The sequence below is a fragment of the Oncorhynchus mykiss genome, chromosome 15, assembly GCF_057628025.1.
Source record: "Oncorhynchus mykiss isolate SJ-2025 chromosome 15, ASM5762802v1, whole genome shotgun sequence".
In the NCBI taxonomy this organism is placed as follows: domain Eukaryota; kingdom Metazoa; phylum Chordata; class Actinopteri; order Salmoniformes; family Salmonidae; genus Oncorhynchus; species Oncorhynchus mykiss.
In genome coordinates, this window is record NC_143036.1 from 20,339,656 (window position 1) to 20,345,860 (window position 6,205).

The window sequence follows — 6,205 nt, forward strand, 5'->3', positions numbered from 1 at the left end:
CACTGTCATGTCCATCAACCAGTTTCCTTTGACTATCAGAGATAATTTGCCTAAACCAAACCCTAATTCCTCATGTCTATCATAAAATGCCGCTCTGCTTTTACAACCGCCACAATGGCACTGTTGTCCAATGCTGCAACAAGGATTTCTGCCTGTCCTGCACGCATCCCTGATCATCGACTATAGGTTTGGCAGGCCCTCCATGCCAGGAGAACAGATGTGTCACGTGACCAGAGCCATCCTTCAGAGAAATTGGAGAAAGGCTGCTTTGTGAGGCCTGGGATTTTCCAGACTACCCGGCAACACTTGTTTCCCGCCAGCTGGGCACTGCTCACCGGCTATGTGAGCCGGCAACACAATTATTTTTTTGTCCGCCAGCTGGGCACTGCCCACCGGCTATGTGAGCCAGCAACATGCCCTTCTCGCGCCTCCCCTTTCTTTCCTCTTCTCGCTTCGGGAGAAGTGGACCGTCTGATTGGGACACCTGGGGTTATGTGGTGAACGGGTTTAGAACACCCAGGATGACAAGGAACTGTTAGGGAAGACTGCTCCTTGTAGGAATCGAATGCTCCTGTGAGAACTTATGTAGAAATTTAAATGTTTATCATTCAATATATTGCACAAAATATATATTTTACTTTTGTAGTTAGTGAAAATGGGATGTGTATATACACATTTTCCTGTTGCATTTACAGTAACTATTCAAAGCCAGTGCCGCTTCTAGAAAGCCATTTGTCCTTATGCTCCTCCCAATGTTAAAGTACCTCACTGCTGACATAAAACACCTATTCACTCCTATAACCCACTCTTTCTGCATTGCTCTACTTCTGTACCATTTCAGGCCCAAATAACCAACATTGTCTGTTTCACAAGACCTACTGGCTGCATGAATACTTGAAAGTTTAAGCAAATATGAGGTGGAGTGAGATCCAGCATAAGAACAAATGCTAAGTTAAACAAGTGGATTGAATGTTGGAAATGACCTCCTAATAGACGAATAAGGTTGGAGACGTTGTAGTAAAGTTTTTTTGCTTGTCTCTGGGCTCCCTGACAGCCTTGGTGGCCTTCAGGCTACATTTACACATGCAGCCTAGTTCTGATCTTTTTTTTTACTAATTGGTATTTTTGGACAATCAGATCAGAAAAAGATCTGAGGTGATTGGTCTAATGACCAGAATTGGGCTGCCTGTGTAAACGCAGCCATACTGAAACTAAATGTTGCAGGCCTTTTAATAAGCATTGCTAAGACATGGGGAATAAGCTCGGAGGACTTGGGGCAGTAACGACCAGATTCCTCTGTGGCATGACTTGCACCTCACGGGTTGCCTGTCTAAACACAGCCTATGTATGCTCCCAAACCTTAAACCAATCAAATCAGCTCTTTTCACATCAGAACCTTTTCAGAGCTGATCTGACTGGTTAGCGAAAAGAATATCAGAATTGGGCTGTCTGTGTTAACGCCGCCAGTGGAACACAGTCCTGACCAAAACCAGATCACGCCAAACAACCTTTACTACCATGGTGGTACATTTACTTTTTAGGCCACCACCGGCAGTGGCTGGCAGATGCCCTAATTTTACCAGCAATTCAAATATTTTACGAGCCATAATCCCCCCCACAAAAAAAAGAATTAGGATAAACCACAGAAAACATTGTACCCCACTTTCAACGCTGTAATGTTGAGATTAACTCTTCCAGAGCTGGCATGCACACCATTTTTTGGGATTGAAAAAAAATGCTCAGTATGTCCACCTGCAAATGAGGCTATTAAGAATAGACATTCTACCAGCCAATGCCAAAATCTACCAGCTGATGGCTGGTGTTAATTTCCAAACCTGTTTACTACCATCAACTGTTCCATTCTGTAGTGTGTGCATAGCAACATTTATAGGTCCTAGCTATTTAGCTGTATCCTTATTGAATAGTCTGATGTGAAGCCATTCCCAGTTTTCAGAAATATGAATTAAAGCGTACATAGGCCTACTTTAGCAGAGGGACTAAAGATCCACTTTCTACCATTTAGTCTGAATACCGATAATGTTGGAGACCATATAGAATCAGTGGTCAATAGCCTAGGTATAAATGCAATGTGCAACAATAGCCTAGATATAAACGCAATGTGCAACAATTATTTTACTGAGTTACAGTTCATATAAGGAAATCAGTCAATTTAAATACATTAATTTAGCACTAATCTATGGTTGGGATTGGGAAGGCATAGGCCCACCTACTGGGGATCAATGCCCAGCCAATCAGGAGTTTTTCCCCACAAAAGGGCTTTGTTAGACATAAATACTCCTCAGTTTCATCAGCGTTCCAGGTGGCTGGTCTCCGATGATTCCGCAGGGGAAGAAGCCAGATGTGGAGGTCCTGGCCTGGCCTGGTTACATGTGATCTGTGGACGTCAGATGCCAAATTCTCTAAAACGATGAAGGCTTTATGGTAGAGAAATTAACATTAAATTAACCTTTCCGGTGGACATTCCTGCAGTCAGCATGACTTGAGGCATCTGTGGCAATGTGTTGTGTGACAAAACTTGCTGTTTGATTGTCCCCAGCACAAGGTGGACTTGTGTAATGATCATGCCGTTTAATCAGTTTCTTAATATGCCATTATTTGCTAAGGAGAAATGCTCACAAACAGGGATGTAAACACATTTGTTCACAAAATTTGAGAAATACGCTCTTCAACATTTCTGGGATCTTTTATTTCAGCTCATGAAACATGGAAAACAACACGTTACATGTTGTGCTTAGTATAGATGGGTTTACATAATAACTGGCCACTGAGTGTACCACTAGGGAATATAATATGCCTGCACAGCATTGAAATACACACCAATTAAATATCCCTTGCACTAAAGTATGGCATAAACAAAAACAACCAATGTACAGTTTAATTATTTTATTTTAAATGGAAGACATCTCAACTCTGTTTCAATAAAAACTCAAGTTCCTGTCAGGAAAACGAACAAAACACAATCCTCGATCAACCCAGACCAGCCTTAGGCTAGTAACACAGAGACATTCATCTCTGTATGTTCCTTGGTCTGAGGGTAGCTAATTATACGAGCAGGGTCTGTCTGCAGACCGCGTTTACCATATGCTGTGCCCACTACGCTTCATTTACTACATGCCACGCCCCCTGCGATGGTGTTGAGGCTGCTACACCCGCACACACTGTCGTTCACCCCCGCCTGTCAGCATGCACCAGGTAGTATCACGCAGGAATAGGGTTGGCTGCGCTAGCTACTTGCCATAACGTTAACAGAAATGCGGGAAAGCAGTGCTTGGCAGGCGGGGGCGAAGGACACTGTACCAGTTTCCCCTAGCCTAGCTATCAGCCTCCTCCTTCGTTGGGGTGATTGGCATACAACGTTGTTGCATTAACGCCAGCTACTGTGCTTGAGTGTGGGCCGGAAACGGCGCTAGCAGCACTGCCACAGATAAAAGCTTTATTGCATACATCTTGAACAACTTTGATAGGTGAGGAAGATGGCGGGAACTGAGTTTGTTGGTGTTGTCAAAAAAATTTGCTCGGCGAAGGGAAGTCAGGAGGGGAAATGGCGGCGAGTAGTGCAGATCAAATTGGGGAAATTGGGATTGGAAATTGGTGACGCAACAGCTGTGCTGGAATGTGAACAATATGGATGATACTTCGAGAACACAAACTCTCGCATCTTTCACAGTAAAGGGCGAGGGAGTCCGGGGGATGACTGGAGGTGCAATGGCGGAAGTATTTTGCGATTCTCTTGGCCTAAATATAGTTAGTGAGAATGAGTGGACGTTGGTGAAAGAGGGGATTGAAAGGGCTAAAATTGGAAATACACAGCAGTTTATGGTTTCAGTGCGATTCACAAGAAATTGTTTTTTGGGGTGACTTGTTTGTGGTCTCAAAGGTGGTGAAGTGGAATCGGTTCGAGTGACCAGGAGCGGTATGATGCTGATGTTCATTTGTGTCAACAGCGCAAAAGGCGAAAGCGCTGTGGCTCAACAAGATGTGAAAAGTTGTGATTTTCAGAGTAGGGCACCGGTTAAAAGTGTCATCTCAGGTGTTTCGTTGTATATAGAGGCTTTGTGGTTGTCGAATGAAAAAAATATGTAGTAGTTGAAGAGTCAGATGAAGCATGTTGTTATCGTGATGGGAATCACGTGCCCGGATTGCCCTGTTGAGTATGAAGGAGGTCGCAGTAGCTAGGATCGGTGCCATCCAGCAGGTCTCCTATGTGGAGAAGTGCGTAGAGAGATAGTAGTGGATGGCCCACAGTCTGCAGTGAATGCCATGCAGGAGAAGGATCCCGACATACTAACAAGAAGGTGGACTTTGTTGCGTTTTATAGCCCAAGTGATAAATTGCACTATTCAAACGAATAAAACATCTAAGGTAGACATCATTGTGAAGGCAGCAAATAGATTTCTGGATCTCCAGGACTTTACAGCCGAAATGTTATGGGGAGTACTGAATATGAGTTTACACCTCCCAGGTTCCTGAGTCTGTGTGAAGGGATCTGAATAGTACAGTTTGTGTTTGAAATTCAGGGTAGTGAATTTGGTTCATGTTTATTTTTTGGTAATTCGTACAATTTGTTCATTTTTTTACTACCCCATACAGTAGGTGGCTCCTGTAATACCTGCATGTTTCAAGCAGACCACCATAGTCCCTGTGGCCAAGAAAGCGAAGAACCTGCTTAAATGACTACCGCCCCGTAGCACTCACGTTGGTAGCCATGAAGTTCTTTGAAAGGCTGGTCATGGCTCACATCAACACCATCATCCCGGAAACCCTAGAATCACTCCAACTCGCATACTACCCCAACAGATCCACAGCTGACGCAATCTCAATCGCACTCCACACTGCTCTTTCTCACATGTACAAAAGGAACACCTATGTGAGAAAGCTATTAATTGACTACAGCTCAGCGTTCAACACCATAGTGCCCACAAAGCTCATCACTACGCTAAGGACCCTGGGACTGAACACCTCCCTCTGCAACTGGATGCTGGACTTCCTGACGGGTTGCCCCCAGGTGGTAAGGGCAGGCAACAACACATCTGCTAAGCTGATCCTCAACCTGCGGGCCTCTCGGGGGTGCGTGCTTAGTTCACCCACGACTGTGTGCCAAGCACGACTACAACACCATTAAGTTTGCTGATGACACAACGGTGGTAGGCCTGATCACCTACAATGATGAGACAGCCTATAGGGAGGAGGTCAGAGACCTGGCAGTATAGTGCCAGGACAACAACGTCTCAATGAATGTGAGCAAGACAAAAGGAGATGATTGTGGACTACAGGAAAGGGGGGAATGAACACGCCCCCATTCACATTGACGAGGTTGTAGTGGAGGGGGTCGAGAGTTTCAAGTTCGTTGGTGTCCACATCACCAACAAACTATCATGGTCCAAACACACCAAGAAAGTTGTGACGAGGGCAAGACCACTCCTCTTCTCCCTCAGGAGACTGAAAATATTTGGCATGGGTCCCCAGATCCTCAAAAAGTTCTACATCTGCACCATCGAGAGCATCCTGACCGGTTACATCACCGTCTGTTATGGCAACTGCTCGGCATCTGATCGCAAGGCGCTACAGAGGGTAGTGCGTACAGCCCAGTACATTACTTGGGCCAAGCTTCCTGCCATCCAGGACCTATATACTAGGTGGTGTCAGGATCAGACTCCAGTCACCCAAGTCATAGACTGTTCTATCTGCTAGCGCACGGCAAGCGGTACTAGAGCGCACAAAAAGTGTTTTTATCATTCAACCATTTTGAGGAGCTTTAGGTAGGGAAGCGGGTAATGAAAGAGATGGTTTGTGATGAGTTGGACAACAGAGTGAAGGAAAAGCAGCCAACCATTGCTCAGTATATGTGGGAAATCCTTCTAAACGAAATAAATCCAGGTGAAGCTAGTTGAGAGAATTCCAAGAGTGTGAAGTTGTCAAGGCAAAGGATGGCTGCTTTGACGAATTTCAAATATACAATATATTTTGATTAGTTTAACCTTTTTGGTTACTACATGATTCCATGTGTGTTATTTCATAGTTTTGATGTCTTCACTATTATTCTACAATGTAGACAATAGTAAAAATAAAGAAAAACCCTGGAATGACTAGGTGGCCTAACTTTTGACTGGTACTGTATGTAAACTGTTCATTATGTTAAATATGTATATTAGAAGGGTTATGGGAAAAGATGGTGTCAGTAACT